This window comes from Heterocephalus glaber, unplaced genomic scaffold (genome assembly GCF_053883595.1).
Source record: "Heterocephalus glaber isolate CG9 unplaced genomic scaffold, H.glaber_assembly_v1.0 deba00000818, whole genome shotgun sequence".
NCBI classification, from domain to species: Eukaryota; Metazoa; Chordata; class Mammalia; order Rodentia; family Bathyergidae; genus Heterocephalus; species Heterocephalus glaber.
Genome location: NW_028258164.1, coordinates 17,528,955 through 17,543,090, shown reverse-complemented (window position 1 = coordinate 17,543,090; position 14,136 = coordinate 17,528,955). Strand labels below are relative to the sequence as shown.

Below are 14,136 nucleotides of genomic sequence, written 5' to 3'. Positions count from 1 at the left end.
CTTGGCAGGCAGTGACAGTGCCAGCTGGGAGAAGGCCACCTCCCACCACCCACTGCAGATAGAGGGTTTCTTGGGAAGCAACATCCCCTGCTTCCTTAGAACCCAAACCCAAAGCAGGAGCCTCTCAGAGTCAGCCTAGAAGGGGAGCTGTTGTGGCAGTTCTGTGACACACGGTTTTGTTCCCACTCATTTTCATGAACTTGGATAACAAGTGTTCAGGGCCGTTCTCACCTAATTAGAAGATGCACTTTCAGATGGGCTTCATGGCAGAGAGAAGACGAAGTTGCTTAACTTGCCATTGAATCGCTCTGAGTTTTGGTTTTCAATCCATCCAGTAGTCATGGGACTGTTGCACAGGATTAATGAGATCATATTTGCAAAGTGATTGGAGATAATCAGATGAAAAGCACACATAAACACAAAGCATTGCTATTAAGTCTCTTGGGAATAAGTATACGATGACACGTCAGTGGTCATCTATACTTAATTATGTAATTTCCTGATGCCCAGAAGGTAGCAGGAGCAGCGATGCATAAGTTGCAATGCACACAATCACTCTGTGAGGTCACCAGCCATTAGAGCTTAATCATGTCCCATTAAAAAGTCAAGATTTCTGGGTTTGTGCCTTCCCAGTACTTAATAACTCCTGCACGTGGTCAGGTATGAAGTCATATCGACTTAAAGAGAGGGAGTTTGCGTACCAGGCTCACCCAAAGCTCTCCACCAAGCAAACACTTGGATGCCAGGACTGCCCAGGGCGTCTCCCCAACAACACAGACAGAGCCCACGTGCGAAGGATAATGACCAGCCAGACTGCACATGGAACCCCAGGGGTCAGGAAGGTGGGGGAGGCTGCTGTGGGGCCCTCCCTGGGTTCCCTTGGGGATGGGGTGTGCACCCCACATGTGCTCTGGACGACACACCCTGGAGTAGCCAGGTAGCCCAGGGGCCGCAGTGATGTACTGCAGCTTGGAGGACAGGGACCTCAGCAGCCTTGAATAGGGTAACTCTGCTGATAGGAGAAGCATCCCGGAAGTGCAGGCGGCAAGAGGGCCAGTTCGGCTGCTTCAGACAGGGTTGGGGGCACCCCAAAGCCACCTGATTGGCAACTCTGGAAACATCCACTCAGCACAGCACCTCACACACAAAATCTACACACACGCACACAGACAGCATAAACAGCAAACACATACATGCATGCATGCACACACAACATGTATACATGGACACAAAGCACACATACAACCTGCACACACACAGCACACACACATACATATCGTGTACACACATGCACATACAGCAACACAGTACCCACACAGTGTACACATAATCTACACACAGGCACACACAGCATATACACAGAGCATACATACACACATAACCTACACATACACCTCTACACACATCACATGTACATGCAAAATGAACATACCAATACAAACATGTGCACCATATACATGTACATGTACAATAACCACATACACACTACAGACACACACGAACACACAACCTACACACACATGCACACAGCATGTATGCACAGCACACACATAGCATATATACATGCCTATACATGCACCACACATACATGCAACACAATACACACAAATATGCACAACACATACATATGCATATGTACAATGACCACATATACACCACAGATGCACTCGTCACAGTAACCGGGCTCTGTGGTGCCTACGAGGCGAGCAGCAGCACCCTCAGCTCCCGCACAGCCGGGTGCCTCCACAGCAGCGCCGTCTGTGTGTTCCCCAAGGCACTCTCTTGCAAGAAAACCCAAGGCTGAGCTAAATGCCACGCAGGGACAGCTCTGGGCTGTGTCACCCGGGTAGGCAAACCTTTCTCCCGAAGGCCAGAGAACAACTCTGTTCAGCTCTGTGGGCTGCGGCTCTGTGCCCCAACACGCAGGCCCAGAAGACAGAATGAGGTGATGTTTAAGGGACAGGCGACATCAGTAAAGAGAGAAGAAAGGGCAGAGGCACCCAGAGAGCCCAGAGGCTGTGAGGATCAGGGGGTGCGGGGGCGAAGGAGACAGCACTGAGTGGCCCGGACAGGGAGGACGCGGCCCTGCCGGAGCCACAGGCCTCACGCAGGAGCTGGGGACACCACACTCGGAGGACACCGGCTGTCTCAGGGGCTCGGGGCAGACACGGTTTGGTGCTGGAGTTATGGAGAACGAGGGACCTGCTAAAGGTCTCAGGCTGCAATAGGCAGTGAAGGTGACAGTGATCAGCTAAGAGCCAGTGAGTCACCAATGGAGGGGGATGCTACTCCTGGCCACCATGAACCCTAAGGAAGCAGAGCTGGGGCAGGGTGAGGGCTCTGAGCCCTGACGAGGAGCCAGGTGAATGAGAGGTGGCCAAATGGGCATCGGGAGGACTTTCCCACAGGTGGAGCAGCCAGTGCCAAGGCCCTCCTGGGACACAGGCGTGGAGTCCCAGGCAGCACGAGGAGGCAGACGGCTGCACGGGTGGGAGCTGCAGAAGGAGCGGTGAGACCCCGCAGGACCCACACCACTGTGTTAGGCTTCCACAGCATGTGTCACAAGTGGCGGCCCAGCTGGCAGGAGCCTTTCTCCCTGCTCCACGCTGCCAGAGCAAGGCCATGGTGTCTCGGTGGCTCCCGTGATGCCGTCCCCTCCCTGTGTTCTCCAGTGCCCTCTTTCTGTGTCTGTCCAATCTCCTCTTCTGTCTTGTTGGGTCAGGGCCACCCTAGCAGGGTCATGTGGACTCCGTGACCTCTGTGAAGGTCTCCTGTCCAAACACAGTCACATCATGTACAGCTCAATGACTGGGGGACGCTCTGGGAAGCGTGTTGCTGCTGATCTTGTCTGTGCCAACACCGCAGCGTGGACTTGGGTGAACCTGTAGGTCTCCCAAAGCCCACTACACACACACCTCATGGCACAGCCATCCTGCACGTGACCCATCACTCCCCAGGCAACATTATGTGGTGTAGGACTACACAGTCACATCCAGAGGCCCTGGGGGAAGTCGTCAATGCAAAAATTTGGGAACACAATCCAGCCCACACAAGCCACTGAAAGCCCTTTACAGAAACAGGACACTGGGCAGATAGATGGCTTTACTGGCTGAGCAGCACTTCCTTCCAGGGCTAGGCAGAGCTGCCATCCCAGAAAGGAGCTGCAGGGACAGCGAAGGCTCAAGGTACTGCAGCTCTGCACAGCAGCTTGGCTCAGCATGCAGCCACTCCAGTCCTGAGAGCTGCAGGGCTGGACCATGAGGGCCCAGCACTGCACTCCATGCCTTGTCTGAGCACCCAGCATGCCAGGCTCACACAGCTGCTGGGTACAGACTTGAGGTGCCCCAATCCCACACAGCCAGAAAGACCTGGGGTTCTCACAGAGCCAAAATTAGACCAACGGTGCTAATGAAAATGTTAATAACGCTAATTACCATAACCATCACTTCTTTAATGAGCTGACCTGCCCTGGTGGAAATCTTCCGGGACTCTGCACCCTGTCTAAAGGCTCCAGCCTGGAGAGAGCAGAACATTAGATTAAGACACCCCCAGGGGCCTCAGCTGACAGCGGAGAGCCTGAGGATAGGGAACACCAGACAAGGGGAACACCAGACAAAGGAACACCTGCAAGGGGAAAGGGGAAAGATTTCTACAGCACAGCTGGTCTGAAACCTGGTCAGAAGATTCAAGCAGGTGCAGCTTCCCAGCCTGGCTGTGAACACAACCCATCAGAACCCTGATCTGTTTGGGAGAGAGGTAGATCCTGCCTCATTGTAACTGCGGGTCTGCCTGGGTTCAGTAACAAACAGGCCGGGGCAACACACCAGAAGCTTGTTCCAGCTCAGGCAGAAGTGATCAAGAGTGCCCTGCAGACAGATGGGGGATCTGGGCCCCAAGAACCAGGTCATTTCCAGCTGTGCAGAAAGAAGTGTATGGAGAGGCGCTGGTGCCTCAGGAAGCCCCCATCCCATGACAGGCTGTGTTATATAGTTCATATGTAGATGTTTCCCCAGTCTTGTGTGATTATGAGGGGGTTTAAGAGTGGACTGGATCATGGGGTGCTATACTCATGTGTGGATTAGTCCACTGATGAGTTCATGACTGTATGTGATGTTGGCAGGTGAGGTCTGGCAGGAAGAGGCAGCCACTGGGGTGTGACCTGGAAGGGTGAATCTCCCTCCCTGGCTCCTTGCTACTCTCTCTGTTTCCTAGCTATTATGAGGTGAGCAGCTTTTTCCTCCACCAGAACCTTCTGCCATGCCATTTCTTCTTTGGAGCCAACTGACCATGGACTGAAACATGAGGCAAAATAAACCTTTCTTCCTTTAACCTGTGAGTGTCCAGTATTGTGTCTCAGTGACAAGGAAGTGACTTAGGCAGGGTGGGACTCTGCAGGGAAGAGGAGGAGGTGTGTCCACCTAGCGATCCTGCTGGAATCTGTGAACATGTAGCCAAGGTGAATCAAGGTGGGTGATCCTGAGATCAGGAAATCATTGGATCACCTGGGTGGACCCAGTGTCCAAAGTCCCCGGCCACTGATCAACTTGTAGTGATTTGTCATAGGAGCAATAGGAAACTAATGCATGCACAAATAACAATCCAACCACAAACATACCTGACATAGGTGGGTCTCCCTACAGCTGTCCTAGCAGCTACTGGGATTGGTTCTGGATCCCTCAGATACCCAACTCCTCAGACACTCCGTCCCTGCTATAGGACAATGTGCTACCTGCCTGTAACCTATGCAAGTCCCCCTGTGTGCTTTAAACCATCTCTGGATGACCTGTAAGGCCCAACACAATGTGAATCCTGTGTCGATGGCTGATTTGCTGTCTTATTTAGGGAATAAGAAAAAGAAAAAAGTCTGTTCATGTTCAGTACAGATGCAGAGCTCTTCCGATACATCTTCATTCATACTGGGTCGAATCCATGGACAAGGATGAGGAGTGTGAGGGTTGGTGGTGCTGTTTTCCTCAATGAACTGAGTTTGTCTACCAAGTGGGGACAATAATAACACACTTGCAAAATCATCTTAGGGACTCACATCACATCAAACAAACCTGGGTAGATAAGGAAGGTCTGCGAAGCCCACCCTGTGCAAGTCCTCACTCTCCATGCAGGCTGATGGCCCAGAGCCAGGCCGGGTCTTCCTGGGCACAGAGCCTTGTTCACCTTGCAGAGTCCTGATGCCCTGAGGGCCCTTGGGCTCCTCTTTGGCTTCTATTTTTGGGGGAAACTTTGGGCTCCAACCCTGGGGTGCCCCTGGGATCCTTTGGGGATTCTGTTCCTTAGGTTCTGTCCCTGGGGTGCCCCTGGGCTCTCCCTGGGGTTCTATCCTTGGGCTCCTCCTTGGTGCCCCCAGGTTTGTCTTGTTGCTCAAGTTCTTAGGGTTTCCACCTACACAGGTGATTTAACATGGTGACTTCCCCCAACCCTAGCACCCCTCTTTTTCTCCAGCTGATTTCTCTCCAAGCATGCATCACTGTGCACACCCGCCATCTTGTGTTTCTTACATCTCTCCCCTCCCCATGTGTTGCTCCTTGAGGGAAAGACCTTGTCCATCTGCTTGCCTTGCTAGCTCCGCACTGCCTGCTCCCTTCCTGGAAGTAGAAGACACTCTAGCCCTTCCTGTGGTCAGAGACACTCATTCTGTTGGAGTCTAGAGGCCTTGCCCAAGTCCAGCAGCCAGGCTGAAGCAGGAACCCGCCATCTTCTCCCTCTCCCTGCTCCCACAGCATCTCCCACCCCAGGTCCATTTGTGCTCTCTGCCTTCCTGAGCTGGCTCTGCCCTCTCCCAGAGCCCCTCCTCCATCCCCCAACAGCCTGTGCAGCAGGAGCTGGAGCCAAAGACCACAGCTGCAGCCTTCACTCCAGCAGCCACCAGCAAGCATATGGAAGGTCCCACTCCCCAGCTTCTTCCCCAAGCAATGGGAAGATGTCATCTGCCCTTACTCCTGGGGGCTGAGTGCCAATGACATCAGTGCTTTCCACACACTGCCAACTTGAGGCCACTGTCACATCCCTGCTGTTCTCCTGGAGTTATCTGTAAGTCACAGAGACTGAAACCTCCCAGGAAATTCTGCATTTCCACACAGCACAACCCCTGGGATAGAGGACCTGCTTGTACAGGAGGTTTGGTAGCTCTGAGACCCGCACACACCATGCAGGGCTCTGGGCAGCCTGTTTCATGGACAAGAAGGCCAAGATTCAGAGAGGAAAGGAATGATCCCCAAAACCACAATGGAGCCGTAATGCAAACCCCATGTCTGCTGTGTCCCAAGCCCCTAAATGACCAAAGTTCCCTAGGTGACTTGTAGATGGAGCCTACCTTCCTGTGGTCACTGCAGAGACACCGGGAAAGCTTGCAGATAATGTGGAAGTAGAGACATTTATTATTTCTTTTGGGGGGGAAAGAGCTATCATTATCACCTTGCTGGCCCCTGCTGGGCCCCCCACAAAGCCACACACTGCCAGGTCCCAGCCACAACGCGCCCTTCTGTGCGGGGGACTTGCCATATTCTTCTTTACCTCGCGACATTCCTGCAGCCCCACACGCTGCCCAGTTGCACAGTGGTGTGACTTTGCTCACTCTTCTGCCATTTTCTTGGAGTCTCCCAGGAAGGCACCAGCAAGGATGGCAGGGCACAGCTGCGGGAAACTCTTCCACAGCCCCCCTCAGGGGTGCCACCAGCCAGGCAGGAGTGGGGTGGGACTTCACTTCCAAGTGAGGTGCTGGGCTGTGGCCCGTGGGGTCAGGGCCAGAGTGACCAGCATGCCGGACCCATTGACAGGCCATGGACAGCTGCCACCCTCTGTGCTATGTGCTAGCTCATTGCAGAACACACATTCTCCATGCCACTGGGCCTCAGACTCCCACAGGTTCTAGGCGGGACAGAGGCAAAGCTGGGTATTAAGCAGAGCTGGCACAGGAAGCTTCCATTGTCTGAGTAAAGGCAGTGCCCAGGCCTCCAAGCAGTGCCCGGCCTGAAGGTCACCAGGCCATGTGACTAAGCTGAACAAGCAGGGGTGAGCACAGACTCCGGGAAATGAAAATCCTTTTATTGTACAGCCTGGAAGGTCAGACATTGCCATTTGAGATTGCTTGGGCCAGCAAGGCACCCACCACCCCCGTGAAGGTGACAGCATCTCGGGCAGCAGTCAGCATGGCTGCCGTTGCCAATACAGCACCCTGAGCAAAGGCCCCATTATCCCATCACAGACAAATGCCATTGTGATGTAGAACTGGCCCACAATAAAGAGGTGGTTGTTTGAAAGGCCACCAACCAGCTGAGCCCGGACAGATGGAGAGGTGGTCCGAGACAGTGCCAGACACCCAACTTCAGGGCCATCAACCCAGAGGCACTCCATGGCAGTGGGACAGGGTCTGTCATCTGAGGTTGCCATGAACCTGTGTTGGTGCCTACTTGCCATTCCCCAGGAGGGACACAGGCTGGTTTCCCCCAGCCTCTGGTCACAGGACAGTTCATGACCCATGGGAACACCTGTGGGAGGCAAGTAGCAGAAATGCAGTGCTGGCTCTGCTGACACTCCTCCTGGACAAGCTGGCATGTCACAGCATCCTGTGCTGGGAGACACAGGTGGCACTTCAGTGCAGTGGCAGGACAAATCGCCAAATATACAACTGAGCCTCACTGCCTAATAGCCCTCCCCACGCTCTGCTAGACCACAGGCATGGGGAACAGAGGGTCTTCAACCTGGCAGGCAGCTGTGTGCCCATAATTGGGACAGTCACTGGAGTTCAGGTGCACCTGATGTGTGTCTGGGATAAAAGCAGTCACTGGAGTTCACATCCTAAACTGGAGATAGGTCCTACTCTCAGGTCCAACAGAAGAAAATGCCTTGCAAAGGGCTTTAAGAAAAGCAGATATCTCGTGTGGCACTGGGAATTTTCTGGCATTTTCAAAAACTGTAGGTGCCCAAACTGAAATTCTCCTAAGAACCAAGAGACTGACCTACTCATGAGCTCAGGGCTGTCAAAGGTTGGTGGAGGCAGGAGGCGCCGTGGTGGAAGCCAGGCCACCAGTCATCCCAGCTCTACTATGTCACCGCCTAAGGTGAAAGGCAGCTGCAGGTGCTCGGGAGTCACGGTCGCCACTGGACCCATTCATCCCTTTCATCAGTGCAGCCTTCCCTGGAGACCCAAGGTAGATGGTCCCCAAATCCACAGACTCATAGGTCTTCTGTACAAAACAGTACCCTTTTCGCATATAAATTACACATACCTTAGGAAGACCTTAAATCCTCTCCAGCTCACTTATAATACTGCATACAACATAAATGCTATGTAAACATTTGTACTACTTAGGAAATAATGATAAGGAAAAGGTTTGTGCATGTCCAATACAGATGCAGTTCTGTTTCTGAGTGTTTTTGATCTGCAATTCGTTGGCTTTGATGATGTGAGGCAGGCAGCCCTTTGCTCCAATGTTTGGGCTGCCCCTGAAGGAAGCTGGGGTCCCCCCCGCCATGGCAGCTGCAGGAAGAGCAGAGGCAGGAGGGGCTCTTCTCTAGGGCAGAGGTGTCCTTGGACCTGTGTCTCATCTCCTGGGTGTTCGTGTGAGGTCAGCCCCAAGGCTTCTCACCCAGGAGCCATCTGTTTACCCTCCAACTCCTCCAGGGAGGCGGGCACTCCGGACGGGGAAATTCCCCCACCCCAGGTACACAGGACCCTGCAGAGAGGTCGAATATGGGGGAAGGGCCTTGCTGCCCTCCTAGAACCATGAGCTATAACCACCAGGCAGGTGGGTGGTGCAGGCCCAGCTACACATTTTCAGGGGTCAGCAGGGGACAGAGCCTTTGGTTTGTGGACCTGGGTCCCATGGACATGTCAGCTAGCTGAACACTTTCATTTTGCTTAATCCGATTTGAATTGGGTTTTTATCACTTGGGATCAAGCCTTCTGCTAATCCATATGGTCCCTGGACAAAACTGATTAACTCACTGAGGTACTCAGAAACCTGATAAATGCCTCAGATGATGCCACTGGCAGCACAGGTGCTCAGCATGTCCTAGGTAGATAGCTGAACCTCGTTTGAGGTGTGTTTCAGCCTGCCAACCCTGGGAAGCGTGTCCACCTTCCTGGGTGGGTCATAAACTTCTGCTCCCAAAACCCAGAGAGCTAAGTTCAGACTCTGAGGCTGCCCTGTCCCATGGAACCCAGCAGGGGAGCTGACCACATATCCAGGAGAAAAGCCAGACTGGAACAGAGGCAGGCTGATCTCTTAGTAACAGCAGCCAGCTCTGCCTTACCCTTCAAGTGCACTTGATGTCTTTTACAGCCTTGTCTCTTTGCTCTCCTGTGAAGATATGGAGAAACACATTCAGAATTTTAAGCGTAGAACGCCTTCCAACTTCCCTGGCTTTTGGGATGTTCTGGTAGAATGCCTGCCTCGTGGTAGGCAGCAATGCCTCAATACCAAGTGAAAACAGGAGACCCCTCAGATAATAACAATGGCAGTAATGATGGTTATCAACCCTTTGGAGCCCCAGCACGGTTCAGCCACCAGAGAGCAATTAACACGCATCATCTCACACAGGAAGTGGTAGGTAAATAATACCATTTCTTTAGAAATCAAGACAAGAACCTCCTTTAAAACCATACCTCCCAAAGTCTCCTGAAACAGCTTGCCGATGTCTCATCTGCCTGGGGGTGGCATGGCCAGATGCAGGGCAGGCAGCCCGGCAGGGACACGAAGGCCACAGGATGCTAGGCTCAGGCTTGAGAGCCTTGAGACCCAGCCCAGCCCCAAGCAGTCCCAAACCTGAGGGACTGGATCTGTTCATCACCAAATTGGAGGGGTCCGGGGAAGTCGGAGAACTTCTGGTTCTATGGCATTCCGTGACAACTCTGAAAATGCCTCTTGGGGCAGCAGAAGACACTGTTTGTTTTTGCTTTTATCAGTGCCTGATCCCTCTTAACTCTCTAAGATTCTACTGCAGAAATGGAGCAGGCCATCAGGGAGCTGCAAAGGGCAATAGGCACTGTCTCACCCCATTGGAATGGCGATTACCAAGAAGATGCAAGATGGCAAGCACTGGCTAAGATGTGACCAAAGGAACTCTTACACTGCTGGTGGGGACGTACAGCCATTGTGGAAAACAGCATGGACATTCCTGCCCTGGGACCCAGCAATCTCTTATACAGGGAATAAACCAAAAAAAAAAAAAATGAAATGGTATGTGGAAGAGACAGGCGTTCTTCCGCGAGAACCAAGACATAGGATCAACCTATGTCCATCATGGATGAATGGGGTATACTCAATAGAATATTATTCAGCCATAAAAAGGACAAAGTCCTGGCACTTGCAACCACATGGGTGAAACTGGAGATCAGTGTATTAAGTGAAATAAGCCAGACACAGATACACCCCATGTTCTCTCTCATATGTTGAAGCTAAAATAGTTGATCTCATAGAAGTTGAGAGAAGGTGACCAGAGGCAGGGAGGTGGGGGAGGCTGGTTGACAGATACTAAGTTATAGTTAGGTAGAGGAGTAAGTTCTGGGGTCCTAAGGCACAGCAGGGGAACAATGGTAACAATCATGTATTGCATATTTCAAAATAGCTGGAAGATCACCATCGCCTCCACTACCATCATCATCAGCTTCACAAATATCACCATCACCTCCACCACCATCACCCCTGGCTCCACCGCCATCACCTTCATCTTCTTCACCAGCATCAGCTTCACTGGCATCACCATCAGCTTCAGCACCATCACCACCATCACCGTCACCTCCACGTTCACCCCTTCCACTGTGTCCCCCACCTCTACCTGCACCATCGCCAGCATCTCCTCCACCCCACCTGATGGCTTCAGGGTTGGGCTTAACTGCAGCTGCTCCTTGGCCTCTCTGGAGAACCATCTCAGGGTCAAGGTTCATACTACTGGTGAAGTCCCTTGGAAGCTGCCCCCAGCTCTTCAGACCCCCACTTACAACCTCACCCTGAGAGTCTTCAGTGAAGCCAGCTCCAGGACAGGTTCAAAGCAGATGCCCTCCTGAAGAGCCTCTGGAAGGGCCAGATACTTAGGCCACAGGACCCACCCAGGCTCCTTGGCTCCCAGGCAGCCCTGTCACCAGGCTCTGCAGGGTGTCCTCGGCAAGGCTCCCAGCTCAGTCCAAGCATGTCTTGCCCTGCACCTCCCCACCCCACCACTGGTAACACCGCTAGCCCAGTCCCCTGGCAAAGAGGACGAGGTGTTCTCCACCCAAACAAAGCTGGGTGAGCAGACTCCACGACAGATATTTCCAGCCAGAGCCCTGTGCATCACCCTGCTGCTCTGTGAGGAGCTGAGATAAGCCAGTGAGGTCCTCTACAGCACAGCTGGCCTGTTCTGCCTCTGTCCAGGTCTTCACCATGTCCTGGCCAGATAGGATTTAAGAAGAGCAGGAAGGAGGAACAGCATCAGGAAGGTCCCTCATGCCATCCCTGTCCTCACCACCATCCCTTGGCTCCACCAGACAGAGGGCACATGCAGGATGCAGGAGCCAGGAAGGCACAGCCCAGACACAGCCCTGGGACCACACTCAGGTGGGAGGGCATTAGCAGACATGAGAGCATGTGACAATCAGTGATGAGCAGCAACAAGAAGTGACAACAAACAGCCTCATCTTGGGGACCTGACCCAACTCAAGAGCTTCCAGGCCCTGGCTGGCCTCTCTGCATGGAACCTGAGGCTACCAGGAAGCAAGAAGAGTGCGTGCATGCTGGCTCTGCTATGTCCACTCTCACATGGACTTGAGTCATATGGCCACGGCAGCCCTAGAAAAGGGCAGTGTCTTGAACAAGGCCCAAGTCTGCTAGTGAACTGCAGAAGCAATCATCCTGCCACCTGGCAGCCCCTAGCTGGCACACATGGTGTGGGCCAGTTACTCGTCACAGCTGGGCACAGCTCAAATGTCCATGAAATGTCAAATGAGTGGGGAAATCTGGGAAGTCTCAAATATTCTTCAGCAATAAAACAGACACTGGGAGTGCGCACAACTTCATGGATTAATCTTTGAAGGCATGTTCCATAAAGGAAAGAAGGCACAAAAGAAAATACACTGTGAAATTCTACTGTGCAGCACTCAGAGGCAGGTAAGTGCCCCTCACACCACCACAGATGCAGCCCACAGGGATTTGGATAGCACCTTGTCTCCAGTTGCCACCCACAACTGTTGGTCACAGGACCTGATTTATGGACGTCTAGGGTCGCAGCCTCCGGCTCTCTGGGGAGTAATCACCCACCACAGGAAGGATCTTCTGTTTGGGCCAGCAGGGCCTGTAGGGGATCTGGTCACCACTAACCTTAAAGCCATCAGGAAGAGGAGAATCCTTCTGGAGCTGTATTTTACTGGTAACAGTGGGTGCACCCTGGGTGCCATGCTTACTGCATTGCGTTTATCTCCATTACCCAACAAGATCCAGGTGAGCTGGACTTGTTAGGACCTCATTGTGCAGACATGGAAAAGAAGGCTCTTGTCCCAGGTTACAGGCTGGTCAGTGTGAGTTCACATCCAGAACGGGGACCCTGGGCCCCCAAGGTCCCACCTGCTAGTGCACACCTGTCTCATGTTAAGCGAGCCAGGTGGATGCTGCATGCAGGTGTGCAGGACCCTGCTGAAACCCAGTCTCCCTCCTCTGAGTTCCCTTGCCCTCACCCCTCCCTGCAGGGGACTTAGTCCTCATAGCCCCAGGTTGTTCCCCGACAGCAGGAAGACAGGCCACCTCCTAGAAAGGATGAGGCTGCAACATGGAGCCACTTGGAGAGGGCTGTGGGTCGTTTTACGCACCTTCAAATCTAAGGCCAGGTGGCTCTTTCTCACTGATGTGTGGCCAACACCAGTGACACAGCCTGAAACAGTACTTGTCCTTCCTCCAGGATTCCGGCTGAAAGCATTACTATGACAATGCTGATTTTTTAAATGTAACTGGGTTTAACATTACAGGAATGTGTAACTCCCATAACGATGCTTTCTCCAAGAAGAGAGAGAATGCTGCTTGCCAAAGAAGAGTGTTTGCAAAAGCCAGTGAGGAACAGTGGACGGGACAAGTGTGATCCAAAGATAACTGGGGCTGCCACTCTGTGGTGCAGACACCAGCTGGAGGAACTGGACCATTTCAAGGAACCACAGAGGGTTTCTCTTTGTGAAATTCTCCCTTCCTCCAGAGCAGAAAATGGAGGGGAGTGTGAACTGAGTGGGAAAGCAGCTGTGTTCCCTGTGATGGCCGCGGAGCATGTGGTGTGACGCTGAGCCCACGTTTCCTGGGAAACAATGCCATGTCCTCAATGCTCTAGCACACTCAAGTGCAGCTGAGGACTCCCCAGGTGACCCAAGCGCACATCAGTCCCAACAGTGTCCTCATACTGCAGTGACTCCCTTCCACCCAGGGTGGCACTGTCCCCAAGGGATGGGGGCAAATGCGTCTTCAGAGCTGGGGAGGACAGGCAGTGTGGTGCCCACCTCACCCTCTGCTGGCCCTCGGGCATCTCCACCTCCACCTGGCCACACCAGGTTGGGACCACATTGCCCAGTGTTGGAGCTTGAGAAGCCAAAGGCAGGTGGGCTGGGAGGAACACAGGAAGTGAAATCCTAAGAGGACCTGGTTCCAAAAAAGGCCAAATCTTAGATCTTCACCCTGCCCCACTCTGAGGGACTGGCTGAGCTCCAAGAGAGCGGGAGAGTGGCTAGTGAACACCATCACCCTCTGAGTACCTACAATGTGGTCCTCATTGCTAGGCCACTCTCCAAATGATCCTAATGTGCAGCTTCTGTCAGCTGGCAGATAGGCTTAAATATAGATGAGGCATCAGTGTTAAGTGACGAAGTGGTTTATGTGTGGCTTGCAGAACTGTCTGTCCTGCAGCAAGACAGCTCACCGTGGAGGGAGGGGACAGAGTGTAACCTAAGCTCTCTCTGGGAAGTGGAGCAATCTACTTAGCGGTTGGGTATCATCCTTGTGATCCATCAGATGTCTGTGGTGAGCTCACCCAGAACGGAAAGTACCAACAAGATGGCGAGCAAATTGACAAAGCCGCGGAAACTCCCAGAGTGTCCAGCGAGACGACCTTGAGAGTTCCCAAAGGAGACCTTGGGTCCAGGAAGTAGCAGCAAGTTCCAGTCCTTGAGCC

General features: G+C 53.0%; 1 long non-coding RNA gene across 2 annotated transcripts in view; it reads right to left on the bottom strand.

Annotated features, from left to right (window-relative positions):
- LOC147828983 (uncharacterized) overlaps positions 1-14,136 on the bottom strand; it is a 90,547-nt gene that overhangs the window by 10,904 nt on the left and 65,507 nt on the right. For both annotated transcript variants that reach the window (XR_015449961.1, XR_015449960.1), the window contains exon 3: positions 232-346. This is a non-coding gene — a long non-coding RNA (uncharacterized LOC147828983). The remainder of the gene's footprint in view (positions 1-231; positions 347-14,136) is intronic.